Source organism: Chenopodium album, chromosome 7 (assembly GCF_948465745.1).
Source record: "Chenopodium album chromosome 7, dcCheAlbu1.1, whole genome shotgun sequence".
Classification (NCBI taxonomy): Eukaryota; Viridiplantae; Streptophyta; class Magnoliopsida; order Caryophyllales; family Amaranthaceae; genus Chenopodium; species Chenopodium album.
Window position 1 is genome coordinate 59,323,002 of NC_137840.1, and position 24,802 is coordinate 59,347,803.

At 40.0% G+C, this 24,802-nt stretch overlaps 1 long non-coding RNA gene across 1 annotated transcript; it reads left to right on the forward strand.

Moving 5' to 3' along the window:
- Window positions 1-12,565: 12,565 nt before the first annotated feature.
- Window positions 12,566-13,605, forward strand: LOC145637994 (uncharacterized). Its single transcript, XR_014114575.1, has 3 exons — window positions 12,566-12,701; window positions 12,801-12,849; window positions 13,535-13,605. It is a non-coding gene; the product is annotated as an uncharacterized LOC145637994 (long non-coding RNA).
- The last annotated feature ends 11,197 nt before the right edge of the window (window positions 13,606-24,802 follow it).

Here is a 24,802-nt window from a genome sequence, read left to right on the forward strand (position 1 = left end):
TAAAGGAATTTGTTTAATTAATTAATTAATTAATTTGAGCTAATAAATAAACATAAAATCGAGTCATAGTTCTTTAAGTCAACCCGGATTTTTATTCCCGTATACTGCACAAACGTCAACTTGTTTTGGTCATAGCTGAAGTTATAGGAAGAACTACGAGTCGTATAACCTATGGATCTGTAGCCCCGAGTTTTATCTTTAATTTGGCGTTGGTTTCGTCCAAATCAGAGGCTCAGATAAAAAGTTATGACTAAAATACCACAGTCTGTCCAGTTTAATGCATATACGTGAAGTCTTAACTTAGTCTTTGCTTGAGTCTAGTTACGTAGTCTAGCCACATGGTCATGACACAAGTCTTAACATGTCACATACACTCACTAGTCATAGCACACACTTTTTATATGTCACCATGACCATGTCCTAGGTTCATGCATGAGTCGGTCTTTTCCGTTATTTGAGTTGGGGGGTACATTCTATTCCTAATTCTTCATATCCCTCCATCTAAATCTTCTTTCACATTCTATTCCAATCTTTCTTCACTTCCTCCATCCATTGCATGTTAAATAAAGTTTGAGTCAAATAATTAACAATAAATATCCCCAATTTCCTTTTCCACAGTACTTGGTCGAGGAAAGTAGGGCGATTAATCAAGGACAACCTCTTTATTCAAGTCTCACTTTTTGATAAACCGATTCGTCAAAAGAGGAAGGCTAAGAAGATAATGGCAACTCAAGAGGAAGTTAATGAACTTAGGAGTCAATTGACTAACGTGACTGAGACACTGAAGCTACTCACACTCAAGATCGATGATCCCGTGAAGCAACAACAAATGAGTCTCATGCAAGAGAGTCTAAGCAAGCTATCTAGCGACTATAAATTTCAGGGCATAAGTTCACAAGGGGTCTCGCTGGACAAGGAACTTCCTCCACATAAGTTCAACGCCACTGACATCCCTAAATTCAAGGCAACGGATAATCCTTACTTTCATCTAAGAGCTTTTGAAACTATAATGAACATTAAGAGTATCGATAAGAAGGTTTTCCCCTCTCTGTTCTCACTATCTCTTGAAACCGTTTGCCAACAATGGTTCTTCTCCCTTGATAAAGAGAAAACCTCTACCTGGGAATCGATAGTAAACGCTTTCGTTGATAGGTACAAGCGCAATATTCAAGTTAAAACCGACCATAGACAACTTGAGATGCTAAGACAAAAAGAGAATGAAGGCTTTACTTCTTTCTTTAATAAATGGAGGGAAACTTCCGCCAATATGATTGAGGTCCCCACTGAAAAAGAATCCGTGAGGATGTTTATCAAGAATCTCCAAGAGAAGTATTCGAAGCATTTAAAATATCAACACAATTTGAATACTTTCAAGGCCGTTTATGACATCGGAATTGAAATCGAAGACGACCTCGCAAAGCAAAAAGCTACTAACAATAGTAACCACGGTGGCTGGAAAGGAAAGAAGAACGACAATCCTTCTTCTTCCGAAAACTCCCACTCTAGTAACAATGTTAGTACCTTTGATCTCAGTGAAGTTTTAGCCATGAATAACCAAGGATCTAAGAAGCAACTAAGGAAAGACTTCACCCTCATTGGGATGAGCTACGATACTGCCTTCGATCGAATCCATGCCAAATGACTCATTACTCCCATTGGACCTATTCAAGATCCCGCACCTGAAAAGAGATTGCCTAGTTTGAATCCAGACGAACACTGTAAGTACCATCAAGGTAGGGGTCATACTACCGAGAGCTGTTGGAAGCTAAAGGAGGCTATCCAACATTTGATTGATAATAACAAGCTTCCCATGCCTCCAGTTAACAAGAAGAGCGAGTAATGATAAAGGAAACAACACAAGACAAGAGGCGAGCTTCAACGACAAGATTTCGTGACCTCTTTTTTCTATTTCTTTTTCATTTTTTTCCTTTCCCTAATAAGTCCAGCATAGGCACCTTTGCCTTTCCTTAGATTAATTTGTAGATTCTTTATTTTCTTTTAATAAAATGAGCATTTATTTCCTTATATATGATCATTTCATTACATTGCAATAAAAAAAAAATCCATGTCGAATTAAGCACAAGGTATACCAATGATTTAAGGCACCCCTTGTAGCCACGTCATATCTCCTTTCACCTTTCAAATATGCAATCCTTTCTTCATAAACCACTTTGAGCCTCGTCTAATGATAGACCCTTCTTTTTTCAACCCATATCTACCTAACCTTGGGATGGGATGGTGTGCAACTTTTGCAATTCTAAAGAAAGCTTGAGCAAATTCAAGAGATTAAAATAGCAAAAATAAGCAAAAAATATATAATAAAAGTGTGCAAAAGGGCAAGTGTTCCAATGTCTTTGATATGAAAATATCTTTGATAAGAACACGTCTCAGATTGCGTCTCTTATCGAGTGCTCGGTACCGTGCCTAAGAAACATGAATGCCAAGTGAGTGATAGACCGCATGATCGGGATTGTCCACACTTATAAAAATGAAATAAAAGAGAGCTAAAAAAGAGTAGAAACTCAAGCATAAATATAAAGATTCGAAAGCGAGGTTGCACACCTTGGGGGCTTATCTAGGGTCTTGAGCCTTTATCCCCTTCTTCTTTCAAACCTTTAGCCTAACCACGTTACAACCCTTAAAAAGACCTTTTTGAGGTATACACACTTGTGCGAGGTTCGGCTAGAGCTACGTTCGGCCTGATTCCTAACGGATACGTAGGCAACCTCACAAAGGGGTGCGGCCGTAATAAAAATGCATTCATATTCACATTCAAACACTTACACCATGATCATATCAAGGGATTCCCTATGCTCATCCCTATTCATTTAGATCTAGACTTGGGGGCTTGATCCCTACATCATTAGCTTACCTAGCCTAAGAGTCACCACCATTTGACTCTTTTCAAAATATTTTTCCACACACTTAGCTCTTGCGGCCTAACTTTAGTGTCACTATCACACACATCACAGATACATAACCAAATATACTTCCCTTAGGAACCCTTTGTCATGAAATCTTAACATAACGCTGAAGCATGCCTTGTCATATCAACATCACTCATCAATCATAATTATCATTGCATCACGAAGTATGAAGTGCTTAGCCTCCGTGCCTAAGTTACCCTAATACTTTCATTGAGTCAACCATTGAGATAGTCTAGGATGGATTAATCCTTGCACCTTGAGAGATAGTATCAAATGACATTTGACTAAGCTCATTCAACATGCACCTTCAAAACTTCACTTCGATTCCTTTTCGGGAGAAAGTCGGTACCCTCCAAAGAAATGACGGAAAATTTTTGCTTTTTTGCATTTTCGAGTCGCACGATCACATTACAATGCACACACGGGTCATGAGTCACACGTGTCATTTCACTTCGAGTCGAGTCAACCTCGAGTCAGTCAATCATATCGAGTCAAGTTTATACCTTGAGTCGTGTCATCACAATGAGTCAAGCAACGCTAAACCTTAGGTCAACCCTAATATAATTGAAAAGATTGGCAAATTTCTATGGTCAAAATAAATACAGGTGCAGCAGAATAGGGAGGACCCTACTCCAATTCTTGGCGCCAAAGATATCTCAGCAGCGACAGCGCTCGAAGCCTCTCAGAAAGGTGATTTCGACCTCATATAACAATTTTGGGTTCCTTGGTACGCCAGTTAGCCCCTATGAGCAATTTGACATGATTAAGTAGTCGGTTTGATTACAACAGCAAATAAGTGATCGACCTGATGAAAGATCGTCTTACTTAGCTTAAAGCGCCTAAGCATTGGCTCAGAAGCAGAAAAGGCACCGACGTATAGGTTCAAAGCAACGAAAGCGCCGACGTACAGGCATAGCGGAAGCAAAGTTCGAGCGAGCTTGAAAGATTGACAAGTGTTGGTCTTCGGTAATTTTCTTCGGAATATTATCGCAACAACTGAGGATGACTTCAAGTAAAGTTATTTTCGACAGCGTTCGCTAAGATTGTGGAGGTTGTCACTAAAGATTTGAGAAGATAGCACGAGATGGGCGGTCTTCGACGGCATTCGCTAAGATTGTGGAAGTTTTCACCAAAGATTTGAGAAGATAGCACGAGATGGGCGGTCTTCGACGGCATTCGCTAAGATTGTGGAGGTTGTCACCAAGATATGAGAAGAGCGGTTCATGATGAGGCGGTCTTCGACGACTTTTGCTATGATTGGAAAGGTTGTCACTATGATTCGAGAAAAGGCTCAAGATGTAGCAACATTGATCGGCGGCGTTCCCTAGATTGCGGAAGATCGTCAAAACAAACAGCAAGATGGCGTTCCATAGATTGTGGAAAGTTGTCAAAAGGCAACTGAAGGTGATTTCAAGAGAAATAATCTTTGATAGTATTCCCTTGGACGTGGAATATTATCAATGCGGATGAGGATTGTTTCAAGAGAAGCAATCTTCGATGGTATTCCCTTGGACGTGGAATATTATCATTGCGGAGGAGGATTGTTTCAGGCGAAGCAATCTTCCAAATTTGGAAGCAGTTACGGGCGTAGCAGTTTTCAAGCGGGATGGCATTCTCTAGCTTGCAGGAGGTCATCAAAACAATAGTGAAGCGGCAACAATTGGTTACTTTCATAGACGTGTGCTCGACGGTGCAAGATACGCGTTTCTTAACTCTTTTATCTGTTTAACTAACGCTAGTTTGCAGGTATCGGCGTTACAAGAGTGATTTAGGATCGCAGAACGTTTTGAATCATTCTCCGTCCCTATCGCTACTTTGACTTTTGTTTTCGAAACTCGCGTTTCTCCAAACTCAGTCAAAGTGGGGGCTTCTGTAGACACCCATTTGTGTCTCCCCAAAACCAAACCCGGTAATGAGTACTTTTTACGTCGAATCATAATCGACTGAAGTGAAAGTGTGGAAAGTCTTGTATTGCGGATAGTTTTAATTTCTTTTCTCTCCTCTCTGTTTTTGAAAACTTATTTTAAGAAAACAGCCAATCCAGTTTGGTTGGTCCATGATATGGGTCCAATAATAGTGTAGTTGGATGGGGCTTGCAAAGACCTTTCCAACGATATATTATAAGCCCAATTCCGATGAATATTGAGGAAGTTATGGCCAATTTACTAAACTGGGCCCGGTTTGAGCTTTATGTACGGCCCAATGATCTAGGGGAGGGCCTAATATGATTTATCATTCCTAATGCAATTAGGAATGGTTTTAGTCTTCTAGATTCTTCTAGAAGGTTCTTTTCATTCCTAATTCAATTAGCATTGATAAATTGACTTTTGTTGACTTTTCAGAGTTTTAATCAAAATCAAACAGCATTTTCGAGGAAATTATATGATTTTATCCTCCAGTACGACAAACTTATTGGATTTTCGAAAACGCGTTAAAATTAGGCTTGGCGCCTGACCCCAGGCCTTGGCGCCTGGAACCAGGCCTGGCGCTAGCCATTGGCGCCTGACGCTAGTGTTGGTGCCTGGCGCCAGCTAGCCAGGGTTGGCGCCAGCTCTGTTTTTTGTGCGTCTGACTCTGTTTTGTTTAATTTATCTTTTTGGCTGATTTTCTCTATAAATATCGTATTAAAAACTCCGTTTTTCAGTCATCAATTCTCCTCATTCATCTACAGTCATCAATTCTCCTCATTCATCTACAGTCATCAATTCTCCTCAATCATTCATCACCAATTCTCACGAATTCTCACCTACAATCAGTTTTCATTCGCAATCATCAATTCTCTCTCTCTCTCCCTCTCTTTTTCTAAACTAGCCTTTTCTCAAATACAAAATTCCGCAGTCGCAAGACTTAGAAACACCTAGCCATATTCGAAGTTGCCTTCGCCCTAGACGTGAAAGGTTTAATTTCTGAGGGTTTGGTCCCAAATCTCTATTTCAATTATTTAATTTAATTGTTTGTTTATTATTTTCCTTGAAGTTACTAACGTGTGTATTTTGTTATTAGAAAGAGGTACGAGGCATCAAAGTAAGTGCTTTAATGGTTTTTATTGATTATGATGTAGAAATCATGTTTATATTGTTATTATGATATTCCTAGTATCATGTCTAGGGTAATTTTAATATTAAATATGATTCCTGCGATGCTTCCTATGTTCTTCCTAATATTTATGATTGTTAGTATCATGTTAGGGTTAAAGATTTGATTTTTATGGCTTAGTGACATGCTAGGGTTTGTTATTAATCTTGTTAGTATCATGCCTAGGATCTTGCTATTTTTATTATGCTTTAACATGATTATGAATATTATTATTGTTATTATGATGATTATTATTTTAATTATGATTTATGATTGTCATGATTATTGTGATTATGATTATTATTTTTATGATTATTATTATTATAATTTTATTGTCATGATTATAATTATTATTTTTTATTGATTATCATTTTGCTTGATTATATATTGTTATTGCTTGATCACACCTTTTATGCATGTTTAAAGGGAATTTGGTACTTGTAATCACGCTTAATAAGATAATTAATAATCTTGTGTAGGGTTAATGTGATTATAATTCAAGTGATCGCCAATAATAGTTTATTTGTGCATTAATATTCAACCAACGTAGATTAAACAGGTTTAGGGTTAATCTATTGATTGCATGTTAATTAAAAAGTGCACATGAATACAATCAGAATAAAGTAGAGGCCTATTATTAGGGCAGGTTCAATATGTTTTAGGTTGGATTTGTACCTTCATCCGCGAACCCTTATTTGGTGTTAGACCTTATGGAGTTGACGATCTCTTGGATCGTTAAGGGGTGTAACCTTCATCCTATGAACGGTTTACAAGTTCCTAAAAAAACTTGTTGGCGACTCTTTTGCTCTATCTTCTTCCCTTTTGGACGCCACCGTACTTTAGTGTATGATCACAGTGGGGTTCAAGCTAGTGAGATTAAAGCTTGAAATTATTCCCCATACAGGGTATGTCGCTAGGCGACAGCCTGACGTTCGGCGCTGCAGGAGATTTTTCCACACGTTTTCTATTTTTTGATAAAATTAAGTTGTAAAAGTCCGTACGAGGGGTAAAATCGTAATTTCATATAAAACACTTCTTTTATTCCAAATAAAACTTAATTTATCAATCCTAATCCCATTAGGATTCAAAAAAAATTCTAGAAGATTCTAGAAGACTTTAATCAATCCTAATTGCATTAGAAATGATAATTTATAATAGACCCTCCTCTAGATCATTGGGCCGCATATAAAGATCAAACCGGGCCCAGTTTAGTAATTTGGCCATAACTTCGTCATTATTCATCGGAATTGGGCTTATAATATAACGTTGGAAATCTCTTTTCGAGCCTTATCCAACTACACTATTATTGGACCCTTATTATGGACGAAACTAAACTGGATTGGCTATTTTCATAAAATAGAGTAGATTTTTGAAAACAGAAAGAGGAGATATTTTAATAAAAACATCCTCAACTCTAGACTTTTCACACTTTCACCTCGTTCGATAATCAAATGACATGAAAGGAATTCATCATTGGGTTTGGTTTTGGGGAGACACAAATGGGTGTCTACAGCGTTGGAATCATTTATAGTCACCCAAACTAGTCTTTCTCTCTCTAAAATTGGGAGCATCTCTCACTAGAAAGTGAGTCTTCCTAGCTCAGCTAGGGTTCTTCATTCTCCTTCAAGGAGCTACGTGCATGCTTTATTTTTCTTCATCATATCTATCATTCGTTCTGTTATTCGAGGTGGGAAGGGATTTAAATTGATTGCTTGTGTCTTTGGTTTTCCTTAACATCTTTGTCTTTTCTCAAGAAGTTTAGCTTCTGGCATTAAATCCTTTCTTGTTTTCCATAAAATGTCTCAACCTTTTATCAGCCATTTTATTCTTCCAACATTGTACAAAACCCTTTGGTTTCCACAACCAATACAAATCGAGCAGTAATTGCTCTTTTTCTCCCACTGGTGCAACCAATTATAGCTAGAGGAGGCTATTCAATTTGAGGTTTAATTTCTCCAATGTTTGTTTACCATGCGTGGTATGGTTTAATCTCCCAAGAACATAAGTTTTTCTATAAATGCAAGGAGCCTCAGATATGTAACTTCACTTCTATCTACTCTTCTCATTCTCTCTTCTTGTCTTTTCCTCTCCTGCTTATTTCTTATCTCCTTTTTCTCTATTTATTTCTATCTTATCTGATTTTATTCTTCATGTCTTCATCATGAGTAATGAAGAAAACCCTAAAAATGATCAGCAGGAGGTCCCTAATATCCAAGATCTGCGAGGGGGGCCCCTTATTCCCACCCCAGCAGATTTTAGTCTTAATAATGTGGTTATTAATTTCAGCTCAAGTGCTATAGGGCTTTTCATTGGTCCTCACCCCCTTCCGTTCACTATGTGCAACACATTGTGAATACTAGTTGGATAATGAGGGGGGAGATAAGGGTCCATAGGTCGGGGCCATACTTTTTGTTTGAATGCAGGAACCCTCAAGATCAAGAGAGCCTTGTGAGGGCCAGTACGACTATTTTTGATGGAAGAATCATCAATTTTAGAAGGTACCAAGTAGATTACGTACCACACCAAATGAGCTTTACTCTCACGAGAGTATGGGTGCGAGTACACGGTCTACCATTAGCCTACCTCACTATAGGTTGGGCTAGGCAAATCTTTCGACACGTGGGATATATTGAAGAAAAAGATCATGAAGGTGATGACCTCCCTGCGCATGCGGAGTTGAGAGCTCGCATCTTAATAGATTTGTCCGTTCCGCTCATACTGGGATGTTTTATTCCCTTAGAGGGAAATAGAGTAATTTGGGTATATTTAAGGTATGAAGGTACTGCAAATCGTGTGGGAGGGTAGGTCATTCAACCACTCGGTGCAAGCTTCATGCGGTTGTCTCAAGGCGAAGGGTTAGACGCAGGTTGGACGAGGTGGAAGTGGATGGGATACGAGTTCTTTATGGACCTGCTAAGTACCCCTTTTACTCAAACTTTATTCGCGGTTTGCCTGACTGGTATAGGTTTTGTAACTTTGGCAGTATGAGATACCGGAGGATTCTCCTTTGTACAGGAGAGTGCCCCGAGAGAATATGGGATTCGATGAAGATCATCCCTTTGATGACCCTTTATCTTCTCAAGACAGCGACGGGAGCGAGCAATTTCACACGGGTGAAGAGGATTTATCTAACGAGGACTCGGAGGTGGTTGAAATGGAGCTAGAGCCGGTGAAGCCGAATCTCGTTCTATCTCTTGGAAGGCGTTTGGGGTTAAGCGGAGACCCTTACACTGAATTTGTACGAGAAAGGCCACCAAATCCTATCCCGAGTAACCTTAATAGGGATCAGTTTCAATTTTTTGCTAAAGAACTGGATCGTTTTGTGGATGATGAGGCTACTGAATGTATAGGTGGGTGGTTAAGCCCGATTAGGCTCGTGGAAGCTAGGGTAGAGATGGCGGAACCATATAACAATATGGCTCTTCCACCTAGGCCGTTGTTTAGAGGCTCGATATACGAAGTTGGGGAGTCATCTTCGGCCCAACAAGTGAATATGCAGGGAGGAGGGCTTGGTACTCTATTTCACTCATTGGGTATCTCTGATTGGACTGCGTCACTTGCTGATTTTGAAAGGAACAAGGATGATTTTTTCAAAAATACAACAAGTCATGACAGGGGTATAGCGTTTCCAATGGGGGGGGGGGGGTTATACGCAACAGTGGCTAGAAAATACTTCGATTATGGAAACAAGATGGGACGGGGATGAGGAGCAGCTCGCAAATGAGGATTATGCTTGTATTTTGGAAGCAAGCACAATCTTGTCTTTGGGTTCCGGAATGTGACAGGCTAAAGTCGTATCACCTAATCAAAAGTAATTCCTAAAACCACTAACTAAATAAAGATAGGGAAGTAGGGTCGAACCACAGGGAAACAAGTCAATTTATTTCTAATTATTTAAAAGCAATCTAAATTATCAAGTAACAAATTGTTTTAAATAAAAGGCTATACTACGAAGAATATGAGTAGGGAGAATAAAATAGGAGGAATCAAATATTAAAAGGCCTAGGGCATAGGTTCACCAATAAACAATATTCCAGGGTAAAACATAACAATCAATCATCAATGCATCAATTAATCAGATCATAAAGGGCTTTCGCTACGTATTACAATCACAGAGTTAATTTACCGGTATTAAATATTATCTCTCGACCTAACCATTTACAAATTAGTCTGCCTATTGAAACTAAGCCTAAACATCAATTCTCATCTCTCAAATCAATATTGCTAAACTCATACAATTAACCAGGCCCAATCTAATTGCATAGCATTAAATCAATCAATAGGAAATTAATTAAGCATTGACAATCAATAATCATAAATTACCCCTTCATATTATTTATTGGATCCCCACAAACCCTAGAAGGGAAATTACTCAGACATAATTAAGTCTAAACTAAACAAAGCAATTAAGCAAGTCATAAAGGAATGAAAGAATAAAATTCTTGAAATTAATAAAGAAGAAATCGTCACCAAAATCGACGGAACTACAAAGTTGAGTCAAGAACAAGAGTAAAGTTGAGAGAAATCTAGAAAGAGAAAATAATCTAAGTAGAGAGAGACAGTCTAAGAAAAGAGGTACTAAGCAAAAGCATTAAAATCGTACTTAAACAACAATCTCAAATTACTCCTAATTAGAAACTAAGAAATTGCTGAAGAAGTCTCCCCAGAATCACGCGCCCCATCGAGCGAAGGGCCGCCTGATCGGGCCCGCCTTTTTCTTCGCATACCCTTCAGAACAGTCGCGCCCGATCGAGCCAATGCTCATATGATCGGGCCCGACTTCTCCTTGAAGCTTGGAACTTCGATTGGGCTTTCTTCTTAGCCCAATCCGGATATCCACCTAGGGTCTTGAATACTCGGTTCAACGCTCGTATTCCACAAGTCGAGCCCTTAATCACCGGGTTGATGACTCTAACTGGCCTTGGGCTTCAAAAACGGCCGTGCTCCTCCAACGTCCGTAGTTGCTACATGAAAACCCGGGAAAATGCTCCAAAAGTGCAATTTCCTACAAAACTCAACCAAAACTACGAAAACACTAGAAAACACCAATTAGTAATAAAAGTGGATCTAAAGAGCCAAAAACACTACTAATTATGGCCAAGGGACGGGGGTAAAATACTATATAAATTAGACACATTAGAATGCAAGGAGGGATGAAATTCGATCTATCCATCGCACATTCAGAGGCACATCTCCTCCCTTCCTTAATCTTTCTTCTGCAAATTTGGCGGGGATCCCGAAACTCCCTCTCACGGAGTTTGATCCACCTAACACTCCGGTATCACATTTGAGTTTGTTTAATTTCATTGATTTATTTAATTATGATGACAGTGCTAATGATAGGAAGCGCATAAGGGAGGCGGTTGGGCACTATCCGCTTTCTTGTGATGGAGAATCAATTAGGTTCAGCGAATCCAACTTTGAGTGGGTCAAATGGAAAAGGCTTAAGAGGCTCCATAGGTGGTCCAAAAAGGGTGGTTTCACTATTTGGCTCAAGGATGACAAAGGGGGAAACAAGTTTGCTTCAAAGGCTATCTCTGATCCCGATATGGCAAGGGCATTTGGGGTGGATATCGACGGTGATATCCGAATGAGGGGCAAGAACAAGCGGCCCCAAGACATCTTCTCTTCTTTATCTGAGTCCTACAAAAGACAAAAGAGTGAGAAAGTAACATTGGCTTTTAGGGAGATAAGGGATGACATGGCCTGGATATTTATCTACAATTATCTATTCTTCACTCGGTTAGATCTGCTTCAAAGGGTGAGGAGGCTATACCAGATCAGCCCCCGAAGAAGATATGAAGGTTGTGGCGTGGAATTGTAGGGGTTTAAATGACCCACACTCTCTTACAATTCCCTACTTAGTGTGGCTCTATCGTTTAAAGTTACCTTTATTTATGTTTACTTCAGAAACAAAAATGGATTTTGTTGAAGCGGCTTAATGTAATACCCCGTATTTTTGAACCCGTTTAATGAACTATTAATTTTGTTTTAACTTGAATACATCATAGTTTATTAATAATACATATTATTATGCTTTAAAGTGACTCAAAAGAATTTTATTTAGTTTTATTTACGAAAATTATATGGTTAAAATTATGTTTATTTTTTTTTTTTATTTTTTTTTATAAAAGATTTTGATATGCAAGCCGGGAATTTAGTATCCAAATATATGATTTTTATACTTTGAGTATTTTTGCTCCAAGCCAAAGGACCTAAGTCCATTTCTTACTCCTAAAGCATGACCAAAGTCACAAACTTCCTTTACAAGGTTGAATACTTGACCTCCAAGTTGTTGACATCATACATGATGTTAATAGCATGACCTCAAAAACTTCCTCTACAAGCTTGAATACTTGACCCCCCAAGTTCTCAAACTCTATAAATAGAACCAAAGTTCAGCCATTTTAATCCAAAAGTCTCTTGCCTTATTAAAGCTTCATCCTTCTTTTATTCTTTCTTCCTCCCATTTTCGTACTACTTCACCCCGTATATGTTCCAGGCAATTTTCAACCACTTCTGACCATTTTTAGCCTTTTGATGTTTGAGACAAAGTTGTTCCTCTCAAAAAATCCTTGAGGTTAGGCTTAAGAATCACCCAATTCGGAGTTATATACTATGAGATATGGCTTCTGCAAGATCTGACTCCATTTAAACGTGAACCTTCCCGTGAGCTTTGCTACTTTATATTGTTTTGCGGTTAGTCTTTCAAAATTAATATCTATTTTCAATTTATGATTTTTTGTAAGGTTTCATACTTGAATCTTATTTAAAATACTCCATATAATGTTTATTTAGGAGATAGTTCGTGGTTGTAAATCTAGGTGGAATAGTTGTAAAGATCAAGGTACGTACTCGTGGCTAGATCTTTAAATATGTGATTTTATATAAATGTGCTTTGTGTTTTGAATGATTGAATTATGTTTGAATGTTGATCAAGGATTTATGGATGTTTATGAAATAAATATTGTGAAATGTTTTATTGTTTGATCTTTGGAAATAATTTCAATGTTATGAAAGGTTGTTTATACACATACTTGAATTCAAAATTCATTTTAAAGAACAAGCGTGTTAAAATCCCATACATGGGAATTAGAAGGTTGATTTATCAAAGATATATATTGGATTTTTATGACTCCCACTATGTGGAGATAAAATTGAAGACTACGGACTATGTATGACCTAGTCTTTCCCCTTGATAGCACTATGTAAGGAGTTACTAGTTTGGGGAGTGTGCACACTTAGGTGGAAAAATGGTTTACGAAAATATTGATCTTCCATTTCTATTTTGGGAAAGTCGTTGGTTTTAAAATGTTGATAAATTTTGGAATGTTTCTAAACATTTCTTAATGTGAAGTTTCTATTTATGGAAGGTTTGAATAAATGCTATTTATACATGCTAAATATTACAAAAGCATGTTTAATTAAATAACTTGATTTTACGTATCTAGCATTGGTATGTACTTAGCGTTTTTCTAATACGTATTTCTCTTTTGTTTTGGCTTGGCCCTACTTATCATTATGATAAGTAGATAGGTGATGATGACTCAACGTGATCTAAATGTGGCATTGGGGATGAAGGGCGATAATCATGTAGTCTAGGTTTCATGGTTGACGTTATGTATGTACAGTTCTCATATGGTTCAATTTTGAAAGCTATTATTACTATTATTATAAAAATATAAAAGTTAAGTATGTATTTTCTCCGCTGCAAGTGTCTGTTTTGAAAAGCCTTACGTAATCACGTGGCGGTAATGCTCTCAAGTTACTCTCTTAATCAGGTTTTGTAATCATTATTATTGAGAGTAATTCGGGGGTGTTACACTTCAGTTCTAGGTGTTTTGGCTCCTACATCCACTTTTGGTTGGGACTCGGATGGGAGTAGTGGGGGATTATTAGTCTTAAGTTGGTCTACTGATGTAGTAGATTGTTTGTACTCCTCCAAAAAATTTATCCTTTGTAAGATATCTGAATCTAATGGAGGTTTTAAGTATGTCCTCTTTCTTTATGGCGAGCCTCAAGTTGAAAATAGGAAGTTATTTTGGGAACAACTACAATGGTTCTTGAATGAGTTCAAAAATGTGCTAGTGATAGTGTAGGCGTCGTTTGAAGTGCGCCTACGTAAAAAGCATGTTGTGAATATGCTTGGCACTCATAGGAAGTGAGAATTGACATAATACGATTAGGGACAACGATTAGGGACAAATAAGTAGGGAGCCGCCAACATGTTTTTAAGGAACTTGTAAACCGTTCACGGATCATAAAAAGGCAACCACGATAAGGGACAACGATAGGCAACAACGATTGACCCATGAAGGTTACACCCCATTCATAATCCATGAGATTACTAACTCCATATGGTTCAGAACCACGAAAGGAGGATCGGGGATGATGGTACGAAGTGAGTCATGGAGTCACATTCGCCCGTATTGGCCTCTACTCGATTCTTATATTGAAAAGCATTCCTGTGATCTCAAAGGCATACAAACAATAATTCAATTCGCTCCAAACTATAATTTAACTAAATTGGTTTAAAATTAATGCACACATAATTCTAAAAAATTTGGCGATCACTTCAATTAATAATAAGATTAAAAGGACCCTAAACCGGTTGTCCAAATTATCTTATTAGTCGTGATTTTCAATTACACATTCCCTTAAACATGCAATATGGTGATCAAAATAAATAATAGAATCAATATTAATATAAAAACCAATTTAATCATAATTCAAACAACTCAAAAAAAAAATTGTTAGAAAAATAATAATAATAAAAAGAGCATGATCCTTACTTTGAATCTGTTTGTTTGCAACTACAAAATAATAAAAGAGTTAGTAACTTCAAAGAAATAATAAAACAATAATTAAATTAAATTAAATAAACTAAGGTTGATTTTGGGGCCAAACCCTCAAACGATTCTACCTTTCGCGCCTTGGCTTAAGGACAGAACCTCGAGTGAAATATGGACTCCTTTGAGTGCTTGAAGAAGGAATTTTGAAGTGAAAAGGGTAGGCTAGTGTTTAGGTTAATAGCATAGAAGAGAGAAAATAAGAATAATAAAAATTCTCGTTGCCCCGTACATTAGAAATGAGGGGGTATTTATAGGGAAATGTGCTGAGGGAGCACACGGAACCTTAAAATGATAAAAACCCTAAAAAAGTATCCCGTGACACGGTCAGACTGTACCGTGACACGGTCAGACTGTACCGTCAGACGGTACACATTCCCGTGACACAGTCAGTTTTTAAGTGACGCGGGAAATTTTTCAGAAAACGGAACGGAAAACGCGTTAAGGGTTAACGCGGAAAGGACACGGAACTTCCCGTGTCACGGCAGACCTCCCGTGTCACGGGAAGTCCCACCGTCAGACGGGAAGGGTTCTCGTGACACGGTCAGGCTGTACCGTGACACGGTCAGTTCTAGTCCATTTTTCCGTCTAAATTCATTTTTAACCCTAATTTCTTTCGTCTTTTTAAGTGCCGATTGATAATTTCGGGCTTTTTTCTGACTTTTATTATTCGGGCTAAAATAATAAAATAAAATAAAATAAAATGTTTGGGCCAAAAATAAATAATAAAATAAAAAGGTTTGGGTTTAAAATTAATTAACAAGCTTGGGCTAAAATTAAAACTATGCTTTTACCAAACACCAAGACTGATCCATAGACCTTTCAAAAATAAAAATTTAATAAAATACGAAATTTTAAGCACTCTCGGGATTAAATACTAAACCCGACCAACAGTGGCGGTGAAAGGTTATTTATCATCGGGTTTGGTTTTGGGGAGACATTTTTAGGTGTCTACAGAAGCCCCCACTTTGACTGAGTTTGTAGAAACGTCAGTTTCGAAAACGATAGTCAAAGTAGTCGATAGGGATGGAGAGTGATTTAAGACGTTCTGCGATCCTAAATCACTCTGTATACGCCAATACCTGTAGAAAAATGTTAGTTCTACAGATAAAAGAGTAAAGGGATAGAATACGTATCTGGCACCAGTGTGTCGGTGATAAACGAATTTGGCAACTTCCTAAGCTTGAAGGAATTCACCGAGTGACATTTGTTGAAATGCTTCCCATGCTTGAGGAAAGCCGACTGAAGAGTTTGGTACCTTTCTAAGCCTGAAGAAAGCTACCGGATAATACTTTCCATGCCTGAGGAAAGTCGACGAACAAATTTGGTGTCATTCTATGCTTGAAGAAATCCACCGCTAATGCCTTCCATACTTGAGGAAAGCCGACAAAGGAATTTTGTGGTTTTCTATACTTGAAGAAAAATCCACTGATGATGCTTTCCATGCCTGAGGAAAGCCGACTTGGCGGTTTTCTATACTTGAAGAAAAATCCACCGATAACGCTTTCCAAGCCTGAGGAAAGCCGACTTGGCGGTTTTCTATACTTGAAGAAAAATCCACCGATAACGCTTTCCAAGCCTGAGGAAAGCCGACTTGGCGGTTTTCTATACTTGAAGAAAAATCCACCGATAACGCTTTCCAAGCCTGAGGAAAGCCGACGATTGCTGAAAATTGATAAGTGTATGGTGGTTCGATTATCCCCGAACGTGGGCCGCAGATGATTCACAATTTTAAGCCGATTATCCGACCATATTAAATGCTTAAAATGCCGAAAAATAGGCTTTGACGCTTGCCAGGGGTAAAATGGTAATTTTAGCCCCCCCCCTTAAATATCAGTTGGGATTTTCCGCGTAACTGTAGCGGAAAATAATCGCCCAATAAACTCGGAAAGTCAGCCAAACTGGTCAAAAAGCCAAGAATATTCCCTGACCAAGCTCAGTTTTGCCGCGCCACGTCATCAGGTTCCCGTGACACGGTCAGGGATTCCCGTCAGACGGGACTAGTATCCCGTGTCACGAGACTCCTATTTTTTTCCTTTTTCTTTTTTTTCTTTTCGCTGTTTGAATCAGTCAACAACGGTTATTTTTTCTCTTTTTTGTCCTTTTCTGTCTTTAAATTCACATGCTTGTTTTCACCATTTCACAATTTCACATTTCTTCTTCACACTTACTTTCACCCTTCACCATTTTTGCTCCTTTCTTACTAAAAACTGTTGCGCCACGCTTGAGGTTAACCGCCGGCCGTCGAAGCTCGCCGTGACACGGTAACGGCGACCGTGACACGGTTAGTCTGATTTTTCCTTCTCCTTTTTTTTTGTTTTGCTGCGATTTTTCCCTACTGTTCTGCGCTGCTTCTGTCTGCCGTCGCTGTTTCTGTTTCTGTCTCGGAGGTTCCGCCCAATTCGTCGGAGCTCCGTCAGCCTTGAAGGTCGCCGTGACACGGGTCTGCTTCTCCGTGTCACGGTTAGTCTTGACCGTGTCGCGGCAGCTGTGCTGGTGGCCGGAAATTTTTTTCTAGTTTTGCAGTTCGAATTTCACTCATTTTGCTGTAATTTCTCGATCTTCTCCTCATTTTCGACCCTCTACAAACTTTCATGTAAGTTTCCTTTGATTTTTGCTTTGAATTTGCTTCACATAAACAATTTCATGACAAACCCTAAAAAAATCAATTTGGGGGTTTTTGATTTTAAAGCTTTATGTTGAAATTCTTGCCATGATTTTACTTATATATGTATACATGTGTGTTTGTGAGAAATTTGAGACAAAAATTGCATGATTTGATGGAGAATTGAGCAAATCACCATTTTTGGGTGCTACTTTGTGAAATAATGTTCATGTTTTGAAATGGTGAAAAAATGGTGGTGAATCTTGTGAAATGATGTGTTGATTCATATTTTGCATATGTACTATATTGTCATGGAGAACATAGTATCATGCGGCTAGGAGAACTGTAGTATTAGTTTGTCATGGAGAAACTAAATACCATAATTTTTGCCAATTTTTAGCCTTGAGGTAAAAATTTAGCATATAATTCAATAAATAACTTAGGAAACGATGCTAAATATTTAGATTTTTATTTTGCAATTTAAAATGTTTAGGAGATGATGCTAAACACTTAGATTTTAATAAAATTTAGCATGTAATTCAATAAACAACTAAATAACTTAGGAAATAACTTAGGAAATGATTCTAAGTATTTAGATTTTTATTATTTATTATAAATATGCAACTTAAAAATGTTTAGGAAATGATGCTAAACATTTAGATTTTTATAATAGCATGCCTAGACGACGAGATTGCGACCTTTCTACCCGCGGCCGGCGTCGGGCTTTTCGGGAGGACACTCACACTGTCCCTGAGGGCGTGGACGACGACGTCTTGGAGTCCGAGCCTCGGACTTCTACGAGTAGGGGTAGGTGGGTTCCACCTCCGTGGACCCCAGACCAGTTGGTTTTCTGCCGTGAAAACCACGTCTCTCACCGCGCACTCTCCGGCATAGTCGATGGCACACTTCGCCAGCATGGTTCCGGGGCCGGTGATTTGATCCCTCGACTTCACCAGGTAATTACGAGGGATCCTGCTACGAGCGCCCTATGGGAGTCGTCTGGCTTGGTCGATTTCTACGCGGCGGTTGTAGGGTTTCGCAGCCCCCAGGGTTGCGGCGCGACGGTTGTTCGCGCATTGTTGGAGTATTTCTGGGATACTACCAACACGTTTCACTTTGCTTGGGGGGAGATGACGGTGACCCCCCTGGACTTCAGCATGATCAGCGGGCTGCGCTTTACTGACCGGGCAGTAGGCCAGATGTCTGATCTATCTTGGACATCGGCTGAGGTAGCTGATTTGTTGGGTCCGGTTGTTCAGCACATCAGGACCCGACTGGTGTCTTGAGGTGGTCCTAGGAGTGGACGATCGGAGTCGGCTTCAGTTCTTGCTCACGGCTTCGAGATGGAGGATACGACGGCCGAGCAGCGGGTGCGGATCTTCATCTTGATCCTGATCTCTATGACCCTCTCTCCCGACAGGAGTTCACGCGTGCTCCTCTGCTACCTCCCCTCTTTGGCCAGAATCCCCGAGATAGGATCCTACAGCTGGGCCAGTCTTGGGTACGCGGATCTTCTTCTGTCTCTACGTCATGGCTGCCGTCAGCTGAATGACGAGTCCCCTGTCACCGTTTACAGCCTGTGGAGAGTCGTAGAGGTGATGATCTTTTCTCTTCTTGTTTCATTTCAGCTTGTTCAATTCGTGTGCTGAATATTATTTTTGTTGCAGCTATGGTTCTACGAGTACTTCCCAGGCTTGGCTCCTCGCCGGCGTCGGGGAGCGGTCCATGACTTCCCCGTCGGGGCCAGCTGGCGTGACTGAGGAGAGTCACGGGTGGAGTCTGTTCTGGCGCTTCGCGGGCTACTACGCCGAGGCACCTCTTCCGTTGGCGTAAGGATTAGCTTTGTTGCATTTTTTCCTTCTGATGTTGTTTCCGTTGTTTCACGCCTAATTTTCTTATGGTTTTTAGGTTCCCATCGATGTCCAGTACCGTCCTTGGGCCGGGATGACTGATCTACCCGAGGCCCTCCGTCTTTCAGTGTACCGTACCATTTTGGTTGGTACTGGGCACTTCGTTTGGTATCTGGGGGAGCGAGTCATCCATCAGCATAGCGGCGATCGCTTTGTGGTACCTTCATCCCCGCCAGAGTCGATGCTGGACTCCCGCTTGATCAGAGAGTTGATCAACAGGAGAGAGCGCTATACTCTTCCATGGCAGGAGATCGTTCACATGGAGAGCGACTACGCGCGGGATTTGCTTCCCTCTCTGGCTCCTCCACCCCGTCTTCCCGAGGTATGATTTCTTTCGAGAATCTTCTTTGCTAGTCTCTGTTTTAAATAGTCGAATAACTTTATTATTCGATCATATTTTCAGATGACCATCCACCCTGTGGGGAGGATTCAGATTCCTCCTCAGTCTGTCCGCTACCCTGGGCCGATCGGTATCACGGAGGACTACATTGTCGACGCGCCGGAGGTTATAGACAGGCGCAGGAGTCAATGCCCGAGGTTTTTGAGCCGGTGAGTTTTCTTCGACGCATTATCCACTTTTTTAATGCTGTTTATTACTGATTTTTCTTTGTCTTATCCTCAGCCTAACCATCCGGAGGTGATGGGAATCATGAAGCTGGTGAACGCGCTGAAGTATTGCATCATTAAGCTTCGGCGTGGTGCAAGTTGTCGGAGCTCTAGCGACGTTCTTGAGGTATCACTTATTTTTTTCATTTCTACTATTTGTTTTATTTTGCATCATTGACACCTTTTGATTTTGTGTTTTTCAGGAGCGACGGAGGTCCCGCTCGCGTTCGAGGCCCAGAGGCTCGGACGAGGAGGAGCTTGGTCATAGTAGACGATCTTCTGAGGCTCACCGGCGTTCTCAGACTACTCAGCCATTCCAGGAGGCTCACTGGCAGCAGGGTCAGTCTTCTCAGCGTCCGTCATTTTCACAGCCTCCAGTTCCCGAGTTTGGGTCTCCTTTGGATCCTGGTTCATTCTCGGCCCCATTATCCGGGATTCCTCCACCGCTGTCGGGCTTGTTCTCGGTTTCGATGTATGGGACGATGCCTTCGCCGACGATTCCAGTATCTTTGGGCCAGTCTACTCCGTTCTCCGGCTGGACGGGTCATGCTTTGAGCTTGGCTACTACTGGGCCTACAGGGACTAGTAGGGACGCTACTCCCCGTACTCGGATGGTCGAGGGACTCTTCGGTTCGCCGTTCCCATACACACAGGGTGGACCACATGCACAGGGTCAAGATGAGACTGATTCTGATTCTAGAGATTTTTGACCGAGGGTTTTTGTACATACTGTGATGACACTTGACACATTTATGTATTATGACTCTTTGTACGTTATTTATAGTTTATATATCTATTATTGTGTGTGTTAGTGTGTGTTTGAGACTCTTTGTGTGTGATTGTGTACTTATTAACGACACGACAAAAAAAAAACATAAGTGGAGTAATGGAGGGTACCGACCTTCCCCAAAGAAAAGAAAAGAAATGATGAAAAAATAAATATAAAAAAATCTACCCCAAAAAAAAAAAAAAAAAACAAAAGAAATAAAATCTTAAAATAAAATAAAGATAAAAATAAAAAAAGTGAGAATTTTATTAGAAATAAAACTCTTAGAAAAGACTGAAAAATAAACGTTAAAGATAAAAAATATAAAAAATCCGGATAGATACGGAAAAGATGAAAAAAAAGAAAACGCGTAAAGTGCCGTGACACGGCACTGTTCACCGTGTCACGGCAAAACCTGCCGTGTCACGGCAAAGGTTCCCGTGACACGGTGGAATTTCCCGTGTCACGGGACGCGTATTATTCAGCGGTTTGTTTTACGCGTGTGAAAAGATAAATTCTGGGCAGTTTCGAGCGCTTTTGCTATAAAATAAGACCAGATTATTCATGATATGCATAATTACGAAACAAAAAATAATTTAGAATTTCATATTTCAATAATCATGTCTCAGAATTTTGATAATACATTGCGCGACTGGTCTTATTCTTTGACCAATGCTGAAAAAAGAGAGTTAGAATTATTTCATGTCAGGGGTTTGCTAGCCCTGCGACATGTAGCTATTGAACATGGTTTTCTTAGAGCAGCATTAGATTATTGGAGTCCAGAAACGCACTGTTTCAAATTTGATTATGATGAAATATGTCCTCTGCCGAAGGAATTTGGTGCAATCTTTGGATTTCCTGCTAGGAATCTTATAGCCATGCCTACCTTACGTGAATATTATTACCAAGACTTTGAACGCCATCTGAATCTAACAGATCCAGATTTAAATAGAATTGTTTGTGGTAATGAAGTAGACTTAGAAAAACTTGCTAACTTATATTTTAATCGCCCTATCTCTGAGTCTTATCATGTATATCGTAGAAGGGCATATATTTTTTGCATGTTTAGCAAGCTACTATTTGCAAACGGTAGGGTAGGACATGCTTGTCTAGCGTCTGTACTTGAGCATGTAGAATCCGGAAGATCTCCCATGCCAACGTGCCTTGGAGAAACATTTCGTGGCCTTGACGAGGCAAAAGCTGACCGGAAAGCCATCAGGAAGGGCTCTCTGGTACTATTACAGGTAAAATTACGCTCCGAATAGCCCCCGTGACACAAAACAGTCGCCGTGTCACGGTTGGGGTCTGCCGTGACACGGTTAAAACTGCCGTGTCACGGGAATCTGCAGTTTTTTTTTTATTATTTTTTTTATATCTTTAATTCGATTTTGACTAATTTTCTTTTTTTTTTTTTTTTTTTTTTTTTTTTTTTTTTTTGCAGATTTGGTTGATGGAGCGTTTGGAATTATTTGAAGCCCCCGACGATATTGAAAAATATGGCCCCAACGACTTAGTCCGTAGGAAGAAGAATTACTCTGCGAATATGTCGTATGAAGATTGGAAAAATTTCTTTGCAAAGAGGGAATTTTCCATTCGTTGGGTGGTGCCTTGGTGGAGGCTTACTAGGATGGTTGGCACGAATGAAACTCCATATTGTCGCGTTCCTAGTATCTCCAAATTGACTTTTTACTGTCCCTCTCGATTGATGCGGCAGTATGGACTTGAACAAGTAATTCCACGCTATAACGATAGTCCTCGTGAAGTATCGTTTCATGAAAGTAACGTTCACAAGTACGAGGTTTATTGGATTGTAAGACCTTTGTGGACCGTTTCTGCAAGTGACCAAGCTCCTCCTCCTTTATCTAGTGCATACAAGGCATGGTTGAACCCTAGAAGTAGGAGGGAACGATTTGGATCACGCAAGTCTGATGTGAAGAGTCGTCTTGGAGATAAGAAACTTAAAGATCGTCTAGGTCCGAGAACACAAGGAATTGAGTTTAAGACTCCTAAGATGCTAAGAAAAAAGACCTATGTGAAAGGAAAGGGTAAAGAAAAGATGGTGTATAGGGAGAAACAACCGAAAAAGTTCAAGAAAGGTGAAAGGGGTGAAAGTTCGACTAGGGGTGTGACGGTTCGGGCTACAAAAGACACACTAATGGTGAAGGCCGACCTAATTGAGCAAGAAAAGGATGTTCCTAAAGAGAAGAGGGATTAGATCAATAGTGCTTTGCATTTTATTATTTATAATTTTTATTTAAAATAAGGCATATGATGCCAATACTTGTAGTCGCATTCATTTTCATAATAGCACATTTATTTCAGCCTTCAAAATAAAAATTACAATGACTTTTATTAATTATCCGAGTCAAGGAGTCGGACGCAATGGAAGAACGAAAACAAAAACTCGAACAATAAATTCGCAACGAATGCGCCAATAAATAAAACGGGAAACTGAAAATCTGTCGTGTCACGGTCAAAGGGTCCCGTGACACGGTTCAAATTCCCGCGTCACGGCAAATTTTTTTTTTTTTTTTAATAGACGAGGTTGACGCAATGCTGAACCGACGCGCATATTAGATCAACAGAGGGAGGATTTTTTATTTTAAAGTGGCCGGGCCCCCTTGAGGGGTTGCCTACGTATCCTAAAAAGGAATCAGGCCAGACGTAGCTCTATTGGGTCATGAACCCATGCGACTAGGCGTAGAATTTCTTGAGTTGATCCAAGTTGGTTAAATTATGGAAGCCGTTACCGTCCATGTCTACCAATTGTGCCGCTCCGCCAGACAGGATGGCTTTAACAATGTACGGGCCTGACCAGTTTGGTCTAAATTTTCCTCTTGGATCTAGCACATTTTTACGAAGTGCCTTAAGCACTAGGTCACCTTCTTTGATATTCTTGGTCTTGACTTTTTTATTAAAATGTCGTGCCATACGCTGTTGGTAGATTTGGACATGATGCAAAGCTGCCAAGCGTTTTTCATTAAGCAAGACCAGTTCGTCGTATCTTGCTCTAATCCAGTCGACTTCAACTAGTTGGCTTTCCAATGCGATTCGGAGGGAAGGTATCTCGAGCTCGATTGGTTGTACAGCTTCGACGCCATAGACTAAAGAGAAAGGGGTAGCCCCTGTCGATGTACGAACAGAGGTTCGATAACCCCAAAGGGCGAAATGTAGCTTACTTGGCCAATCCTTATAATTTTCCGTCATCTTTTCGATAATGGTCTTCACATTTTTGTTGGCCGATTCGACTGCTCCGTTCGTTTGTGGTCTGTAAGGTGATGATCGATGATGTTTGATATGATATTTCTGCAACAATTCCGTGCATTCGGCTTGGAAATGTGTTCCATTGTCACTGATCATCTCATGTGGTACCCCATAGCGGCATATAATATTTTTCTCAATGAATTGAGCTACGTGTTTTGCCGTCAGCTTGGCATATGAGGCTGCCTCGACCCATTTGGTGAAGTAGTCGATTGCTACGAGAATGAATTCATGCCCCCCTTGTCCTGGTGGTGTGATTTTTCCAATGATGTCAATGCCCCAAGTGGAGAAAGGCCATGGAGAAGTATACGTGTAGAGAAGCAAAGGTGGAACATGCTGTAAGTTTGCATAGATTTGACACTTCATACATTTCTTGACGTACTCGTGACAATCTCGCTCCATAGTAGTCCAATAGTAACCTTGTCGTTGAATCTTTTGGACTAACATCTTTGCATTCATGTGAGTTCCACATATACCAGCATGAAGGTTTTCCATGGTTTTATGTGCTTCTTTCTTGGCTTTACATAAGAGATTCCTTCCCGTTGCGGTTCTCTTGTGGAGTTCTCCCCTGATGAGCACATACTGTGAGGCCAGGAGCCTCAAAGCACGGCGTGCCCTTTTATCAGTATTAGGAGGATATTCTGCTCTTGTCACATAATTGAGGATGTCTGTATACCATGGCTCTTCATCTTCTTCCTATGGTTCTTGTTCATTATCAAGTTCATGAACATAAGCTGGTTCATATCTTCTCTCTATGGTCAGTGGCATTCTGATCGTGTTAGCTGGAATTCGCACCATTGATG